The sequence below is a fragment of the Lynx canadensis genome, chromosome F2 (assembly GCF_007474595.2).
Source record: "Lynx canadensis isolate LIC74 chromosome F2, mLynCan4.pri.v2, whole genome shotgun sequence".
Lineage (NCBI taxonomy): Eukaryota > Metazoa > Chordata > Mammalia > Carnivora > Felidae > Lynx > Lynx canadensis.
In genome coordinates, this window is record NC_044320.2 from 46,420,403 (window position 1) to 46,440,011 (window position 19,609).

Here is a 19,609-nt window from a genome sequence, read left to right on the forward strand (position 1 = left end):
TGACAATGAATATGGCAAGGAGTAGGAAAATGTACTGGGTGGGGGGGATGGACAGGTTCAGCAGCACCCTGCCTCACTCTCCCGCCCCCCCCCCCCCCCCCCCCTGCCATAATCTATATACCCTGAATGAGCTTCTCAGTATATATGTGGGCAGGAGCCGGATTTTGCAGTCTCAGGACCCTGAAAATGTCATAACAATATGAAAATGGTAATTTCCCATAGGAAATTAGGTTTTATGAGCTTGTATCTTGCATACACTTTTTGCTTCTTTGTGTGTGTGTGTGTGTGTGTGTGTGTGTGAGAGAGAGAGAGAGAGAGAGAGAGAGAGAGAGAGAGAGAGAGAGATTTTCTCATCTTTGTACCTCGTTAGCATTATGGAATGGGCCATTGGTGTGAAACAGAGCTGTCAAACATAATACAGAATTCTATAAACCTCAGAAAATGGAAACTGTGAGTCACTACATGGGGCCCAATTCCAGGTGCATCACATGCTCTGTCATATCGAGTGAGACTGTGTGTCAAGCTCTGTCACTATTACGGCTCTAAGTCCCACATATCATTCAGTTGCTGCAATATTTTTTTTTTTTACCTCCCTGCCCCCCTTTTATCCAGTGGCATTGGTGCTGAGCAGTGAGGGGGATGACAGCACTGAGCAATGCCAAAAGCATTCGGGGAATTTAATCTCAATTCCAAATGCATAAGTTCGACTTCTGCACAGACACTTAGAATATTGAAGGGCTGGGGAAAATGGTTTTGAAAGATTCTAGTCATGTAATAGCAGGGGCACAAAGAAGCTTCGATATAGATAGGGGAATTGTTTTTAAAAGCTTCATATGAACATATGGAAGCAGGAAGTGAATTTTAGGGTCCTTTCCTTAAGAACTGCTGAATTTTCAGTACCAATTGAACACAAAGGTATATTGCCATTTACTTTGAGAAAAGAATTCATTGTAAAACCCGATGACATTTTTGCTTCTACTTATTGAATAAAAATGTATTTTTTGAGGCCTATTATGTGCCAAGAACTTAAATCTTAAAGTTCTGTGATATGCCATGGCCCACAAAGCAAGAAATAACATTGGAGAACCTCTGTGCGACACGTTTTCAACCGAGGCTGTTATAGTGTTTCTGTCCCTCGCTTTTGCTGACCTCTTCTTGGAAAGCCTCATTTAATTGGGTGTTTTCACAAAGTTCACTCTCCCTTTCACCACTGCTTCTGGGGCAGGGCCACCCATAATACTTAGTAAGTACCACTACCACCCAGTATACCAACCTGGGTATCCTAACACGACAAAATTATCTAGTGTTATGTTTGTTGTCTAGTTTTTATTTGCTAAATCTGACGACTGTATCTAGGGGTCCTATATCAGTGCATTTCATGGCTCCTTTATGAAAAAAGATAAAGGTATTAAATGCAAATGTAAATGTGTGTGCACACGTGCATGTACACACACACACTCACACCCACACTCACACACACATGTGAATCTTGGAAGAAGCTAAGGGCCCGGGAAAGGTTTGGAGGTAGTACTCGCTCAACACAGCATGTCTGATCCGAGCTGAAGACCCTTCTATCAAATGATTCTCTCACATTCTGCCAAAAGTTCTTTTTCTTTTCCTCCTCCACGTATACGCCTGTGTTCTTTCATCTGTTAATATTATTCAATTCTATATTATGTAGTATTTACTGAATTGGGAACCACACATCTACTCTATTAGCCGGGAGTGGATTGATGGACGTGAAGGAGGGATAGCTGTTATCATTTTAACATGAACATCAGGATGCTTTAGAATGACTTGATTAACCTGCAAGCCTAAAATGGCTTCATGCTCATAGAGTAATAACAATAACAGTATTAGCTAAAAATGTACCGAATGCTCTATTTCACATGGATTACCGAATTTGATCTGGACATGGCTGTTATTGTTGTTCTTCTAATTTTACAAATAATGAATCTATTTAGAGAGATAAAGTAACCTGTTCAAGTCGCACACCTCTAAGTGGTGGATTCGAGCTCAGGCACGCCAGCTCCACTAGTCTGTGCTCTGAACCCCTCATTAGTCTTTATTAACAGTTCTGCATTACTGACCTTAGGTCATACTTCCCCCTAAGTTTTCCATAACATTTGACTCTGACTAGAATTCCAGTATAAGCAATATGACAGAAACTGCATTTTAATATTGTAATGAGCTTAGAATTCTTGTTATTCCTTCAAATGAATCAACTTTCCTCAGAATTCTGCTTAATAGCATTTCATCTTTTGAAAAACACTCTGGTCCATTAGTTGAATCAATGAAGTAACAATGGGGAGCAGGAAAATGCTAAAAATATGAACAGACAATAACCCTACTTCCTCGGGGTGAGTTCGTCAATATTATGGCAGTAGAACAGCTTTGCTATCTTCAGCTAAGCATTTCGTTCTGAAATTAACTTTCACTAAACATATGAAAAGATGATAACACAAAAAATGTTTTTCATTCATCCATGAATTAGCTCTCACTGTGTAAGTAACAAGAAGAAAATATCTTTGGAAGCTCCTGGATGATGGTATTTTCTAAGTTATGAGAAATTTCAAGATGAGCAAATGCTAGAACAATCAAATCACTTTCATTCTTTTCCAAATCTAGGTAAACTCGATTCACTGGCAGCTGTCCAAATAATGGTAAGGTTTGCCAAAATAGATTCATCTGAATAGCAGTGTGGAACACTTCATATTAGGTTGTGTTCATTCATTCAGTGACCATTCTCTCATTGCTCACCTGCCTGGTGCCAGGCTTTGTATTAGATTCTAGGATTGCAAGAATGTGTTTTCAAGAAGGTCACAATTGTGGGATTGGGGTAATGCAGGTCGATAGGAAAACAAAAGTAAGCAAGGAAGTACTTCATTATGGAGAATGCCACACTAGGCATATGGACAATATAAGGTTGAGAAGGAGATCAGCTCTTCCAAGGGAAGGTGTCAGAAAGGTCTCCTAGAGGAAGGGACATTGGGCTGTATTATAAAAGATGAGTGAGGTTTTGATTTCAATCTGGATACACTGGGGAACCATAATTCTTTGGCTTTAACGTTGTCTGAGTCTTTCTCTCTGATGTGTCTTACTTCGAAATGCCAAATTACTCATCAGAAAAGACTTGTCCATAAATTAATTGCATTTGCTCATATATACGTCTATATTTATTTTTTAATTAACTTTGAACACATGATAGGGAAATACATTCATCTTCTCACTGAGAGTTGCTCACATCATTGCATGGTACAGTAATGCTCAACAATATTTAGTTGATTAAAAGGTGACAAATAGTGTGACCAGCTGCCCTTTTGATGTCGGATAATGGGGAGGATTGCACAGTGTGAGGATTTGTTAGCTGGTTTCAGGGCTAGCTCTTAAGTCATTTACAAATAGTTGTTTTCTCTTTCAGAGAACTTTTTAACTTCTTAAATCTTGGTCCGTAGCTTGAGAAAGAAAGGAATTCATATTTCAAGAGGTTGTCTATACCTAGCTTTGATTGATTAATTGGGTAAATTAACTCGGTAAAATATATCAAAGTTTCTGATGTTTCAAAGACATGTCATTGGTCCAGTAAATCAGCCCAGTGAATCCCCCCTGTGAGAGGATCAGTGCAAATAGTTGCAAAATTATCTCAATTGTCCCTCAGTCACCTGTGTCTCAACACCTTTTTCTTTTTGTCTCTAGCGTTTATAACCTGACTTCTCTGTTTCTTCCCATCAACCCAGTGACTAATTTGCTGACCTGATGGATAGTCTTAACCTTCTTGTTTTTTTCCTCTTGTCCATATCTGTCTATGACCTGTCTTCTTCCTTCTGGTGTGATGCTTGTTTTAGATACCTGTCTAGTGCTGATGGCTAAATTTAGCTCACATCAGTCCTCTTTCTTATGCGCAGATCTGACATGAAAATGTTTTTCCATTGCTTGTTTTGAATACTAGCAATTATGTCTTACTAACTGAGCTCTGCTGCTGTTACTCCTGCTAGGTCTTCTATAAACAATTCATGAGCCTCTTGTCCCATTGATCGAGCATCTACTTTGTTGTTATTACTATTTGTTTTTTATAATTTAAACTATTACTGATTTTCTGAACATCCAGTAGGTGTTAATATCACTGCTTTGCAAATAACTGATATGAGACTCACCCAAATTCTCACAGTTTCGCTAGTCAGGACTCTGCATTGCGAGTGAGAGAAATGGAATTCAAATTAGCTTTAAGAAGAGTTTTGACTGTCTTATGTTCCTGGAAAGTTGAAAGGTTAAATGTTAGGCATCTTTGGATTCAACGGTTCAAGCTATGTCATCAGACATTTGTCTCTTTTTTTTCAACTCTCTCAGCTTTCCCTTCTTGGTGGATTTTTATTTTTTGGCAGCTACTTCCCAGGCAGTAACAAAAATGATTGCTGGTTGTTCCAAGCTTATGTTCTACCCATAAGAGATCCTGGAGAATATGTGGATTGGATAGCTCCAGAAAATGCCCTGGGGATGAGTCTGAATTGACCTAATTTGGATTCCATGCCAATCCATGAACTAATCATTGTTGCCAGGATGACTGAGTCCTGCAAGTAACTCATCCTATATTAGGTGCCCCGTTGGAGCTAGAAGGTGGGGCTAGACTCCTGAGCCAGTTGGACTGAAACTAGAAGGAGAGGCTCTCCAAAATATGCTGAGATGAAAGAAAGCACATGCCCACTGCAAACCTGTAGATGGCAGGGTCAGAATTTCAACTGACATTTGTGTGAATTAGGACCTCAGTGTGAAGATATGGTTATCCATTTATTCAACAAATATTTAAGTGCTTTTCAAAGCTGTAGAACACAGTGATGAGCAACAAAGATGATATACCTGCCCTTATGGAGCTTACATCTTAGGTTGGGCAGAAAATAAAATAGTCAAAAGTAAGAGCACAATATCAGAGAGCAGTGAGTTCTATAAGAAACCAAGCATATTGGGGAGTTAAAGAGTAATTAATTGGTTAATCACTGAGTGGTTAATTTAGCTAGTGAGCACAGGGAGGGGACATTTGTGCAGTGACTGAATGAAGGGAAGTTGTGAGCTATGGGGAGATCCCAGGGAAGAACATTTCCATAAAACAGACAGCAAGGGTCTTGGGAGATTATTCATATGGCTTGTGTTCTATTTTCCCTTAATTTCTCTCTACCCTTCCTTCCCAGATATCAAATATCTAGCATTCTATCTGTTGCCTTCATAAAGTGAACCTGGAGTGGTGACTACAGGGTTCTTAATTTTTATTCCTGGAAACAGTCACTTGTAGTGGTTAGTAAATGATGAACATTTAATTTTGTACTCGTGCTAGACTCCAGAGCTGTACTAACACCTCTATCTCCACTGTTAACTCTATTTTCTCTTTTTGTCAAGGTGACAGCTGTTTGTCACTTCCAATGCCTCTATTCTCCATTGCCACTTCTTTTGCTTGTCTCCTTGGCTGCTTGCCACTTGCTTATTTTTCTTATTTCTTTTCTCTCCTATATCTTTTTCTGTTGCTCGGTCCAGACGGCTTGGATTTTGCACAAAATGGCATGGCTCTTGTAGTCATTACGAACTATTTAGAGAATATCCTTTCATTCTGTATAACAAATTGACCAATCGCTGCACATTCTGTGTAATTTTCAGCTCGTCTATTCTTAACAATTTTGCTGTTATTCTCTTTTCCTCTTCTAGAGGTACTTACCCCCTACCTGATTGGGTGCCATTCTGAAAGCTTGAGGCTGCAGGATAGCTGATCTATCAGAGTCATTATTCTATTTTGTTTTCTTCTTGTTCTCTGTAGCCTGCATCCACACGAAAGCCAAACACCAGGATCCTTGCTATTTGCCAGGTCCTTTAAATTGAATCTTGGCAACTCACATGCATGTTTTTTCTTACCGCCTTCGGTACGACCAGTCTAATTCACACGCTTACAATCTCATACCTGAACCTAATGCAGCAAACTTCAGCTGGTCCCATCTTTCTCTGTTATTCCTAGTCTACCTTTTACATTTCTATGGATGTTGTTCCTAAAATATTGTTTGCATAGTGCTGCCTTTATGATCAAAATCTTTCAAAATCTAATCACCAAACAGAGTAAAAAGTACCAACCCTCTAGCTTGCCATTCGGCACACTTCATGGTACTTATGAACCTACCATTTCTGACACTAATCTTGCAGCCTTTCTAGGATCCCCACTCTGCAGGCAAATGAATCCAAGCACTGTCGCTGAACGCATATTAAGCAGTCTTGACTTCACCTTGTGTTCTACACTTGACTCTTCCCCCTTGTCCAGAATGTTTTCTGTTCTTCGTCTTTATAAATACTACCAATAAAAAAAAATCTAGTTCATATTCCTTATCTATTTTGTAACTCTGTAACATACTCTGTAACAATCCAAGTTAGGAGTTGTCATTCCTTCCCCAAATTCCATTTTTAAATTGTGAAATTCTTCCGTCTGATACTGTTAATTACTTTTTACACGTAGACTGTATCTGCCAACTTGCTTGCATTTGCTCCCCATTCTTGCATTTCTTTCTGTCCTTCTCAATGCCTGCCTAGTTTCTCTTCAAAATATGCATATTGACAGATTTTTCTACTTATTATTATAGTTTTGTGATACTATGGAAGACCAGGCAGGAAGGCTAAGCTCAGATATAGATATCCATATCTGTATAGGTCTCATCATCATATGTATTCACTGATATCTCTATAAATACATATTAGGGAAATTCCTTCAAGTGAATAAGAATTTTGATAGTTGTGAAGTCTGGCATCTCAGGAAGTGTCCTTGACTCTTTTTATGATATTTCGTTCCTGAGGTGCTGGGAAAGATCGCTAACTCTGAAGCTCTTTTTCATTTTAGTTCTAATAATGTTTGAGTTTTTTGATCTTTACGTCCCACTCTTAACTGACGCTAAGATATTTACACTTGGTGGTATGCTCCAATGATCATCATGACAAATTGGTTTTTTGCTTCCTACCCTTTGTTTCTGAATTATTTGTTTCTGAATTATTTGACTATTGTAACTGTGTATGCTTTCCAAAAAGCATGTCTTTATGCAAGTAAAAATTGTGCTATGGAGTTGATCAGGCATATGGCATTGATTATTTTATGCCGAGTATTTTCCCCACTTGATTTTATCTTGCTGAGAGTATTTGAGCAAAGATTGCAGAGGGAGAGCATAGATAGATTTGCAGAGGGGGAGCCTAGCTATGCTGAGGACTTTTCCCTTATACATGGCTTTAGTTTTCCTGAATTTTCCCCTTCTTCCCTTTAAATTGCATGCTATTTTTCATGTGTCACAATATATATAGGGGATCCTAGGTTGGGCTCTGTACTCTGGACTCTGACTGCCCTGTGTTTAATAGTTTCAACAGCCACTTACTAGATGATCTACCGTGGGCAAATTACTTGATATCTCTGCTTCAGTTTCCTTGTTTACAATATGGAGAATGTAGAACTCTCCAGGTTATTGTGAGCATTAAGCAAGATAATAACTTACAAACTTATAAAGCTGTTAGCATGACCTGGTCACAGAGTAAGTACTCAATAAAGTCTAGCTAATAATGTTAGCTCACTCCGAACCTAGACAACTTTAGTTGATTATTATATTCATTCCGCCAAAATGAAAACACAAAGAGTTCTTAAAGATATTGATGTTTTCAATGTGAGGAACATTTCAACATTCCATTTCCAGAAAGCTATGGAAATAGAGAAGCAACTTACATCTTAAGTGATTTTAAAAGCAAGTTTCTTAGATCCTGTAAAGTGGGTCCAGTATCCAATTGGGGCCTTTCTAGTCCTTAAAAGAGAGAAAAAAAAAAAAACATTTAGAATTAGGTGTTTATTACATGAAGTGAACATAAATGATCACATAGGTTATCTTTACTACTATTCAAATGGGCATTGTAGGATTATTTTGAACAACTTAAACACACTGTTATTTTGATACTCCATTTGAAAGGCATAGACTTATTACTAAGTTGACAAAAACGTCTAAAGACTTTTAGGCTTAGTATTAAAATTATTGGAATTATTCTTTTTTTTTAAATTTTTAATGTTTATTCATTATTGACAGAGAGAGAGAGACAGAGAATGAACGGGGGAGGGTCAGAGAGAGGGAGACACAGGATCCGAAACAGGCTCCAGGCTCTGAGCTGTCAGCACAGAGCCCGACGCGGGGCTCGAACTCACGGACAGTGAGATCATGACCTGAGCCGAAGTCGGACGCTCCACCGACTGAGTCACCCAGGTGCCCCTGGAATTATTCTTTAAAGTGCCTTTACATATACATATGTAATATGAATATGTGTATGTGTATATATGTATATAGATCTGGTAATGACCATTTTATTAAACTAGTAAGTTAACAGTATTAGATAAATATTTCATATATATTTCAAAAGTACATAAATTGTATACATTTTCTTTTAGCTTTAATAAGTATTATAACTCACAATTTAAATCACCAAAATATAGTATTCATATTAACAGCCTTTTTTTTATTAGAGCTTAAATATATTTTCCAAATGTTTTTTTCTTAAAAATGAAGTATTGTCTATAACAGTAGGTGTCACTATAGCAAAAGAAACCAGCCCATTCAGCTGGCTACTTTTTCTCCCCTAGGAAACCACATCATTACAAGAGAAATTATAGACTCATTTGTTGACGCTCAACGTGTCCATCTCCTTGCTTTGAGGAAAGAGGTTTTTATTTAAATCTGTATCTTACTCTGCCTAAAACATCTTTGTGGTAGGAGATTTGTGGACTTTCTGGACAAGTAGTTCTAATTATTATAAAGCTAAAAGCCAAGAAGTTCTTTTGTAAATACAATCCACATTCTGTCTTCTAGATTTTGAATCATTTATTCTTACTCAATATTAAGAAGAATAACTGATTACATATTTGTAATCCTCTGAGTATATATTTTCTCACCAAAAATGTTACTAATTACTTAAGTAATGTATCTATATGAAATGGAAATTAAAATATCAAGCTTATACAATTGATAGTGAACAGAAAATATGGCATTATATCCCTTTTTCCATTTATGTGTTAAACAGACTTAGTTGAGCACCTACTATGCACTAAGCATGGTGGTTAGCAGACAGTGTCTTTGCCCCGATGGTGTTACAGTCTAGTAGATTTATTTAGATTCCTACACATTGTGAAGTTTAAATTAGTACTCATAAGTAATAAGTGTAATTATTTTTGAATTCTTTGGTCTAGTATATGACAGTGAAGCCCTTTTAGTCTTTTCTTCAGCAGAATAGAATAATAGGTATTATGAGCTATTTCCCACCAAGCATCTCTTTTCTCTTCTGGAAATAACTTCCCATAATCCTCCAGGATATCACTCCATTTCACCTCCAGTGCATGTAACTTGCGTGACATTGACTCCTCTCCAGCTTCCAAAGGTGCAGGCCTGAGTCTCAGGTCTGGTCAATTAGGGTTTTCTGTTCTTGTGTGTATAGTGTCATCACATGCCAGAACCTCTATGACCTAGCCCGTGTTCCCCACTCGATGATGCCTGCCTCACACTTGGTGTGAGAAACTTGGTCTTTCTTATTTTTGTGTTTTTGCTTATTTTTGTTTCTCTTCCTAGAATTTGTTTCTTTTCCTGCCTCTTCTTTTGTCAGTTCTACCCACTCTTTAAGACCCAGCAAGACAGCTCTTTCTAAAAGTCTTTCCTGCTTGCCTCCCCCATTGGAGAAAATGGCCCTTTTGAGAACTTCCTCAATCGTTGGGCAGTTCTCTATGTGCAACAGCACATTATTTTCATAATATTCTGTGTTTCTATTCCTCACTTAGATGGTGCACATCTGGATGTCTGAATTTTAATCTTCTCTGTATTTCTAGCCCTTCACTGGCTGGGACACTGGTCGCTTCTTATAGGTTTGGAGCTTGATAAAGTTTGTTTCCTGAAAGCCCTTAAGAGCAGTATGGCAGAGGACTCTTTTTCCTGTAACAGGCCTTTGTTGAATTTCGTAGCTCTGAAGAATGGTAGGTAGTTCAAATGACTATGTGCTGAGTCATTTCAACAACCCACTCTTTGTGTCTCTGAGAAGAGAATTGCATTCATTAGTTTTCTCAGGTTTGCCTTAGGAAATAATATCCAGATTTCATTCATCAAGTATTTATTTAACTATGAAGGCTTCCTGGATCATGCAAGCTTGCTGTGTTCTTTCTCTGATCTCTTTCAGAATTTACAGACTGGGTTATTAATTTGGCAATTAATCATACAGTTTCTTGTGGCATTTGTTTTTGGTGATTTTTTAAATGTGCTACTTAGTGTATTATCTCACACTACACATGCTGCCATATGATTAGGGATATTTACTCATTAGCATACTTGTTATTTATTCATTATAACTTTTTTTGAGAATCCATTATGATTCCCATTATTCTTCTTTTGCGCATATCAGTTGGGGTTCTGTGTATGCTAGCAGCCGAATCTGGCAAATTTAAGGACAAGACAATGTGTTGAAAGGATATTAGGGAACTCACTATATTAAGGGCAGGACCGGAGAACCAGACTTGAAACAGAAGAGAAGCAGCCCCAGAAGTTGTTCACGGTAGGGGACTGGAGGACAGTTGCCCAGAAAGTGTTGATGCTTGGAATGAACTCCCCTTCGTTCCTCCGTCCGCTCTCACCATGACCAAGGCTCAGTGCCCCTGAGAACATGGCCAAGTTCAGGCCATGTACTTGCTCCTCTGCTGTTTCAGAATGATGAGTGGGCGGAATGAATGAAAAAAGCCTCCAGGGATTTGCTGGGCTTCTAGCAGATATGAATTTATGAAGGTAGTTGGGGAATTCTCAGGAAAAGAATAGATCTCGGATAGTTTAAAAAAATGCTAACTAACTATTAGCACCTGTAATTAGTTGTTCACACAGGCTTACTATCAAATCCCAGCATTGACATTGACTAAGTATGGCCTTATGCAAACTGCTTAATCTCTGTAGGTATCAATTTTTCTTCTCTCTGTATAGAGATACCAATATTTAATGTCACATGGTAGTTTTAAGGATTAGATTAAATGAAGTGTCATATGAAAGGTGCCTAACACAGTGTCTGTCACAGTAGGTGCTCCATAAAGAACTATTATTGGTTGATCTACGTGCATGCAGTAGAAGGCTATTCTATATAGAGGAGGCAAAGAAGTAGCAATTTTGGCTTCTGTCCTTGAACAGTTTGTAGTTTAATCAGAGACAAAAAGCACACGTGTAATTTAATTCCATCCTCACAAGCACATGGTGAATTGGGCAGAGGCATTTTTATAATCTCTAGATTCCATACGAGCAATCAGAGACCCAGAGAAGTTAAGCAACTTGACAATAATCACACAGCCTTTACATGGCAGAGCTGAGGCTGAGCCAAGTTTTCTTGGATCCACTGCTCTTTACAATTGGGGAAATAGGATAGTTCAGTGAAGGATAAAGTTCCTCAACTCAATTCCAATAAGAAAATGGTATTGAATACCTATTACAACAATCGGATTCTCTAGATGCTGTGAAGGAATGTAAATATAATCAATATGTAGTTTATTGTCTCAAGAAGGTTAGAATCTTGGGGAAAAGATGAATAATGACAAATACAAGATAGTACATGATAAAGTGCCATGTTTTTCATTTAGTTCTTAAAATTTTTTTTTTAATGTTTATTTGTTTTTGAGAGAGAGAGAAAGACAGAATGTGACTGAGGGAGGGGCAGAGAGAGAGGGAGACACAGAATCCGAAGCAGGCTCCAGGCTCTGAGCTGTCAGCACAGATCCTGATGCGGGGCTTGAACTTATGAACTGTGAGATCATGACCTGAGCCAAAGTTGGACACTCAACTGACTGAGCCATCCAGGAGCCCCTCGTTTAGTTCTTTTAATAAACATTATTGAATGGGTCTGGCTCTGTATTAGGTGCTGAGGGTTCAGTGGTAAACAAAAGAATAAGCAATCTGTCCTCAAGGGGCTTACGTTTCGTTGGAAGGAGACAGGCATGAACACAAAGTAAATATATATAGGTAAGATAAGTCTAGCTATTGACAGCAATGTGCTAGAAAAAAAATGCAGAGGTTTGTGCTACTGAGTCGACGTGGGCTACTGTCGATGAACAGTGCTTCTGAGGGCCTGAAGAGGTCAGTCACGGGAAGATGTGTGGGAAGAATCATCCAGGCAGAGGCATGGCAAGTGCAAAGATGATGAGGTGGAGGTGAGCTTGGAATCTTGAAGAATAAAAATGAAACTGTGTGGCAAGAACCCAGAGAGCCAGGAGGATGGCAGAGTAGCATGTGATCAGGAGATACAGACCGGAGCCAGAAAATGCAGGGCCTTGTGCATTTGGTTAGGAGTGTCTAATATATTCTTTCGAGTTTAGCGGAAACTCCAAAAGATTTAAGCAGGAAGGTGATATTATTTGATTTGTTTTGTAAAAAAGATCCTTCCGGCTGCTGTGAAGAAATACAGTGTTTACCTGGGCACTAAGAAGAGAAGGAGTGATATTTCATTGAAAAAGTCAGGAAGTATATGGAGAAGGAGGGGGTACTCTAAGCAGTGGAGGTGGATGGGTTAGGCTTTCCAGAAAATGGGAGCACTGTCAGCACAGGAGGAGAGTTTAGGAAGTGTGACGCGCGTTTGGGCAACAGTGAGTTTTCCGGTGTTGTCCCGCTGTGTGGGGATGTCAGAATGAGTGAGACCTGGGAAGCAAGTGGGTGCCAGGCTATGCCCCAACTACATTCTGTAGGCAGCTGCAGACGATTCTGTATGTGGGAAAACTCTGCTGTGATTGGTGTGAAGGATATTAGAGGAGGCAAGAAGGCCACTGACGAGGTACCTGTGTTAGGTCATTTGAGGACAGTGAGGGCCAAGCAGTGTGGATGGAAGGGAGGAGGCAGAGGTACGAGTCATTATTGACAGGAAGAGCTGCCGGCACTTGGTGATGAATTGGGTGTGAGTGGTTGGGGGGTGGGGGTGGGGGAATCTGCAGACTTCTGTAAGGCGAGCTGGGGATGCCCTTTTCTGTGAGAGGAAGTTTGGAGGGTGAGGTGGAGATTTCAGCTTTGAGCAAGCTGAACGCAAGGTTTTGGCAGGACTTCCACATGATGATGCGGGAAAGACAGCTGCAAAAGCAGAACTGGGGCTCAGGAAGCTTGGCCTTTAAGAGCACACCTATTCCAACTAATTTCTTATAATCTGTGAACATTTTTGTGAATTTTTAGATATTTGCTATTTTCAAGAAGACAGAAGTTTCACAAGTGTTTGTCAGAACCAACTGGCATTTTCTACCAAAGGAAAAGGTTTTCTTCTTCAAAAAAACAGAACGTTCAGTAAAGAGAAAGCTGGTTGATGATTTCTACTTCCTTTTTTTTACTTTGGAAGCTGAGTTATCAGACTTGTTCAGGCCCAAGGAATAACATTAGGGAGTTATATTCTTACTGTTATAAGGAAAAAGATCTTGCTAAAATAATCTGCAATTGGTAATGAAGAGGCAGACTTTCTCTTGTGTCCCTAAAGGAGGTAATAGGAGAGAGTAGGAAAAAAAAAAAACAACAACAACAATAGTTTTCTTAGAATTTACGTTTGGTTATTTTAGTAATTCTAACAAAATACCGGACACAATAGACTAGAACAAAGGGCAATATAAATGGCTAAATGAGAAAAAAGTATGTCAATAAGAGAGAAAGGAGCTCTTTTTATGAGCCCTTAAGAAGTTCATATTTGAAATAAACAGCTGTCTGTAGCGCTAAGCTGAACATACTGAAAAGCAAAATGGAAGGTAAGTGTCTAGTACCAATTACAGCATGAGTAAGAATCTTTGCTCTCTGTTTCTTCTCCTCACCTGTGTAACCGTATGTTTCTCAACAGTTACATTTTCTCCTCATGAACCACACAGTACCTCCTCTCCTGCTACTAATTTGAAGGTATGGAGCTGGCAGTGCGGAGGTACTTAATTCACCAACAAAGGTCATTTTTAATTGCTATCTCCAGTGTCTGAGGGCTGCATCAGCACTTATCTGACGTGACTCAGCCTTGGCATTGGCACTGACTCACACAGCTCCTAATAGACTGGAGTCAGTGTCTATTCTAGACTGACTGGCTGACCCAACCACATGAAACCAGGGAAGAGACATGAAGGCTGCCATTGTTGAATCCACAGCTGACCTTAACAATCCAGGTGAGGAAAGGACAGCCCATTCTGAGGGAGGCCAGTTCATTTTGCAGTGCGTTTGTTGCTGCGATCACTGAAGTGACTGTTGCCTTCCAGTTTTATATTTATGCACATTGTTTTGGAAGAAGGACCTGGAGGTACAGACATGCATACTCTCCGCAAAGACTGCCATATTGTAATGGAGGGCATCCAGGCTGTGGTGATCTTGTTAAGTGGTAACTAGGGCAGCTTGCTTGACCTCTGATCATTGTTTTCTCATGTATCTTTATATAGCCTCTGTATTTCAGACCCACTCAGTGCTAGGCATTTATTTATTGTTTATAGCAAGCTCAGGAGAAAAATACCATTGCCATTGTTTTTACAGGGAAAGGGGCTGTAAATTTTCCAGGGACACATTGCTAGTAAGGGATGAATTTGAGATTTTTACCGTGTCTCTCTCTCTTCTTTACTCTTCTAAAATTCCTGTCATCTATAAAATATGATCATAACAACACCTGTTTTATAGGGTTGTTGTATAGATTACATAATAGAACTATGAAATGTTTAGTACTTTAGTATGCATTAGGCAATCAATAAACGGTTGATGGTATTGCTACAAATAATGAAGAAAAATCTTCGCTAAAGCGTCTATAGCAATGAAGTCCTTGCTGGAACAAAACCCTTTGACTCTTCAGTCTGAATTAGTGTGATGTTACCAACACTGAAAACAGATGGTAAGGAACACAATTCAAAGGAATGAATCTCTAGTAGTGAAATGTCAGATGCTATAACATCTGGATGGGAAACATATCTTTGTGCACTTGGAGTGATCCTGGTAACTCCCAGATCATTCCTTGTTGACACCCGTATAATTTCCTTTAAGTAACATTTGTCCTGATAAACACAAAACCATCAGTTTCAAAGTAAGTAGAGTCTGTACTGATCTGCAGGAGGCTGGAGTCCCAGAATATGTTTGGGAAGCTTAAATCTGAGATAACAAAATATAATACATGATGGCTGTGGTAAATGTGAAAACAATTGCAAGCAATTGAGTAAAAACAGGAGAAACGGAGGTTTGCAAGGGAGTCTGGGAAATATAAACTTTGGCTTTCTCTTTTCTGAACTGAAAGGAGAGAATGCATGATAAGTAAGCCATTCCAGAAAAGGTAATATTATTATTTGTTAAAAACAAAATAATTATTACCAACTGGATGTTCTATCTTGGTAGATCACAAAACGGAAAACTACCTGACTTTGTAACGGTTACCTGACGTCTTGGTCTCTTTGCCCTTGATGTCTATAAGATGCTGCTGACTGAGTAGGACCTCTGCTTTAGACCCAGCTCTTGCACTTTTTGGTGCAAAGCAATTTGTGTCTAATGGCAGTTTTATGGTCCACTCACTGTACTGAGATGTAGCACTTTACCAACCATGAACTTTGACATGTTTATAACAGGGACTTAATCTGAAAATATGCAAGAGGGAGCCTTCTGAATATAATTTATAATCAGATGAACTCTCATGGAGGTGTTGAATAGCATATGAAATTAATATTTGTGCCTTGGATTTTGAGGTTAATTTCGTCCTCCTTCAAGAGACACAGACACATCAGTAGGTGAACTGAAGGTTGAAATCTCAATTGCTTTGAAGGGACATCAAGCCTTATGAATTTGCATTAGTACTAAAAACAGCAGGGGAATAGTATAATTAACATATATGAAATTCCATTTCTAAACACAAAGCAAAACCTAGAATGAACCTTACAAAGGACCTTTGGATAAACACTCTGTTATGTCATAGCTAACAGCGTCAATAGTCTTAGTTATTATACTTGAAGATCTTTACTTCTGCAAGTGTGGGCTTTTCCTGAATTCCCAACATATATTCCATTACATGTTGACCTTTTCCCCCTGCTTTTTCAATGATATACTATTTAATACCACAGTGTTTATTTCTTCTTTAAGGTACTTGGTTCCTAAAATTGAATAGCAACTGCACATGCCTACACTTAGCCTGAAGTGTTTATATACTTTAATTAGCGTAGAAATATTTCTAGCTTTCAAAGCACTTTTATGCAGACCATAATCCTCTGCAGAGGGGAAAATACTACCATTCAAATGACTCCTCTGTTCTAAAAAGTACTCCAGAAAATTCAACTTTTAAAAGAGTACTACAAGAGGACTAAACAGTAACTTGGAAATTTCATGGTAGTAAAAGATGATTCAATATTTTGCACTCAGCAATTTGAAGTGCGCTTCAGTTTTTAATTTTTCTTGTGAATCTTTCATCAATAGAATTGTCAAAATAACTTTCTATGGGAACTTAACTGTTCATCAGTGAAAAAGAGACAAAACACTTAAGGGAAAAATTGGTCACATTACACACTTACATGGCAGATCAGCGCCTATGACAGAGTGGACCTTGCATGCGGCTGAGGGATTCTGAATACCAGCAGTGGCACAGTCGTGGCATGTTTGTGTGAGTGTCCGTGGGGGTGCCGTGGGCCTGAATGTACACGTGTGTTTGTAAACCTCAGTCGAAGCAGCTGTGGGAGCTCTGTTTCTGAATCTTGCCTGGCCTATCACATGTGGCATGTAAATGCACATGAGTAAAAGGATGAATATGACTGAATGTGACTTTGTGTTTGTGCGTCCATAACAAAGAACATACAGGCGAGGAATCTGCGTGTGGATTGGGGCACGTTCTTATTTATTTGTGTTATATTATTGTTTCTAAAACATTTGAGTACCAATATTGATTGTCAGTGTTCTGCTTATTTTCTGTCATCTTGTCTACTCCCCTCACCAAGACGGAGCTTAAATGATACCACTCATGTCTTTGCTGCTTCAGAAGTTTCTATGTCCCAGACTGAGGGTCATAGTGCTCAACTAGGAATCAGAAGGCAATACTAATGGCAACATTATCTTCAAGAGCGAAGGACAAAGCTAGAGATGTACCTAATACCTCAGCAGGAAACTTGTAGTTATGAGGTCACTGCTGTCTACTTTATATTTTTGTCTAATACCTTACAAGTTGATTTCAGCCTGAAGCAAGCAAAATATTTCTTCCCTGCCCTGTTCTCCCATAACTTCTCTTTCAGTAGATTCGAAACTTATAAAAAATACCTTGCCATTTCTAGTGTCTTCTCCTTATCTTGGAAGTGAATGGGAAGAAAACGAGAGTGAGTTGGACACACTGTTCACTCAGAGAAAAGGAACCACTGATCTTGGATTAGGAGATGGAGATGTAGTTAAGAAGGGTCAGAAGAGGTCTCAGGAAAAGCGAATAAGCAGATACGTTCTGGAAATATTTACGCGAAGACATCAAATGAAAATTTGAGTCATTGGTTTGTGATACTAGTGTAATTAGTAGTACAACATTCACAGCAGCAGCAAATGGTTTCATGCGTACGTAAGAGGGGAGTCGTTGATTTCTGTAGTCCTGTTAGGCAAAATGGCATACAACTTAAAAACATCAAGAGTTGTTCAGCAGCTTTAAAGACTTGTAGAGACAGGCTCTCCTTGTGAGTTTCATGGCTATTAAAACCAATTTGAGTAGCAACCCAGTGCTCAAACAATTCAGGCAAACACGCGCAAGGGGACTGCATGCCAGAAATTTATACATTGGTCGGTTCTCATCTTGGTTTTACTTTCTGACAATCATCTCTAGAGATTCTTCAGTGAACACATTTCACCTTTAGGTTTTGGAGCGGCTCGCTGTTGCTAAATTCCATAAACCCATAGCTGGCTTTTCTTCTAGATAAGTCTGTGGGCTCCATTCCTGCCAGGTCTCATGCAAAGCATGATCGCTGAGACAAATTGGGAGCCATGTGATTCCTTGGAAGAGGAAAAAGACCTGCAAAACCTGAGGTAGGCTGGTAAAGTTGGCATAACCAACAGCAAATTATTCAACAAAGTTGTAAAATATGCACAACGTATGAAAAAATACATCCTCCTTTCACCCAACTCCATGTGACAGCTCATTCCCTTTCTACTTTCTGGTTCACCTTGAAAAAATGGGATGGATTCTCCACCCCAAATTTGGTTCAGATGTCAAGACTGATAATAGCCATGCATGTAAGAAAGTGTGAAAAGGTTTATTACTCACAACATGAGACTCTCTGGGGAGGCTACCAAGGGGGTTCAAAAATGGCTGGAGAGAGCAGGGAAAGGAGGCCGGAAGGTTCGTATTGTAGTTAGGAAGTGGGGTTGGTATGATTACTGCACATAGACAGGCTGGAGCTTGCATGGTTTGCACTTCCCGCCAGCGTCAAAGGAAGGTGAGATTGTGCTTTATTATCAGCTTGCCCAGATGTAGGGAGGAAGAGGAAAGGGGAGAGGTGTGGCTCAAAAGCTGTCACCAGGCAAACATCAAAACTGGAATTGGACGTGTTATTACAACACTGTCCTGGAACTGTGTGAGGAAACGGATTTGGGGAGGTGGTGGTAATGCTGAGTATCTCCTACACCGCAGAAAATCTCGTACGCTGGCCATGACCTCAGACTCCCTTTATTTCATGTTACCCAGCCAACAGGGGCCACTTCCACTTTCCGCTTCTGCATTATTTTCTATTAATGAAAGAGCCACTTTTAAAGTTAATAACCATTTAAAAAATCAAGATGGAGGCCAAAAGATTCTTGTAAATAAGTAAAGGAAAAAAACCCCCAACAGTTACTGATGTCAGTTAAGTAATGAATCACCAACTAAATGTGAATAGAAGGCTTTCCCCCAAGGAAAGAGCATTGGTACTTGAAAAATATGTAGATATCCTCTTCAGGAAATTTCCATCTGTTAAAGATAGGTCCATATTTTCTCAAAATTTCTCAAAGACAAATGATACAATACGGCAAATTTATATATTCGTCCCCAGGATGCACATTATCTAGAAATTTCAGCCTTATTCAGACCAACTTAAAAAAATGGAATTAAATACACAGTAGCTATTTAGTTTTAGTAAGAGTTGATTAACAGTGGGTATTCCAGTTCTTGAAATATGTTAGTTCAAATCTGAGTAGGCAGAATATTCCAGAAGCTTTGATGATTTAGAAGTAGGTCACCTTAGTAATTAATATCAAGGACCTCTTTTCTGATTATACAAGAATGCCTGCTTATGTGACAAGCACTGGGCTAGATATTGGGGATACAAGGTTGAATAAAGTATGGTTTGTGCCTTTAAGGATCTCTAGTCTATCCAAATGATATTTGGGATTAAAGTTCTAAGGATTCAAGAAATAAAAGTCTTTGGCATGGTGAAAACTGTGACAATTAGCCTAGTTTACTAGCAGCCACTTCTGCAAAAGCATAGCCTACTGTGACCCAGTGTTTTAAAATAAAAATTTCTGTGAAAAACAAGTCCCAAACTTCAGCATCATTCCCTTAAACAATTTTTCTAAAATACAAGGAAGACTAGCCGGGCAAGGACAAATTCTAATTTGGTTTTGAATGTTGCCGGTGAAAGACTGATGACAACTGA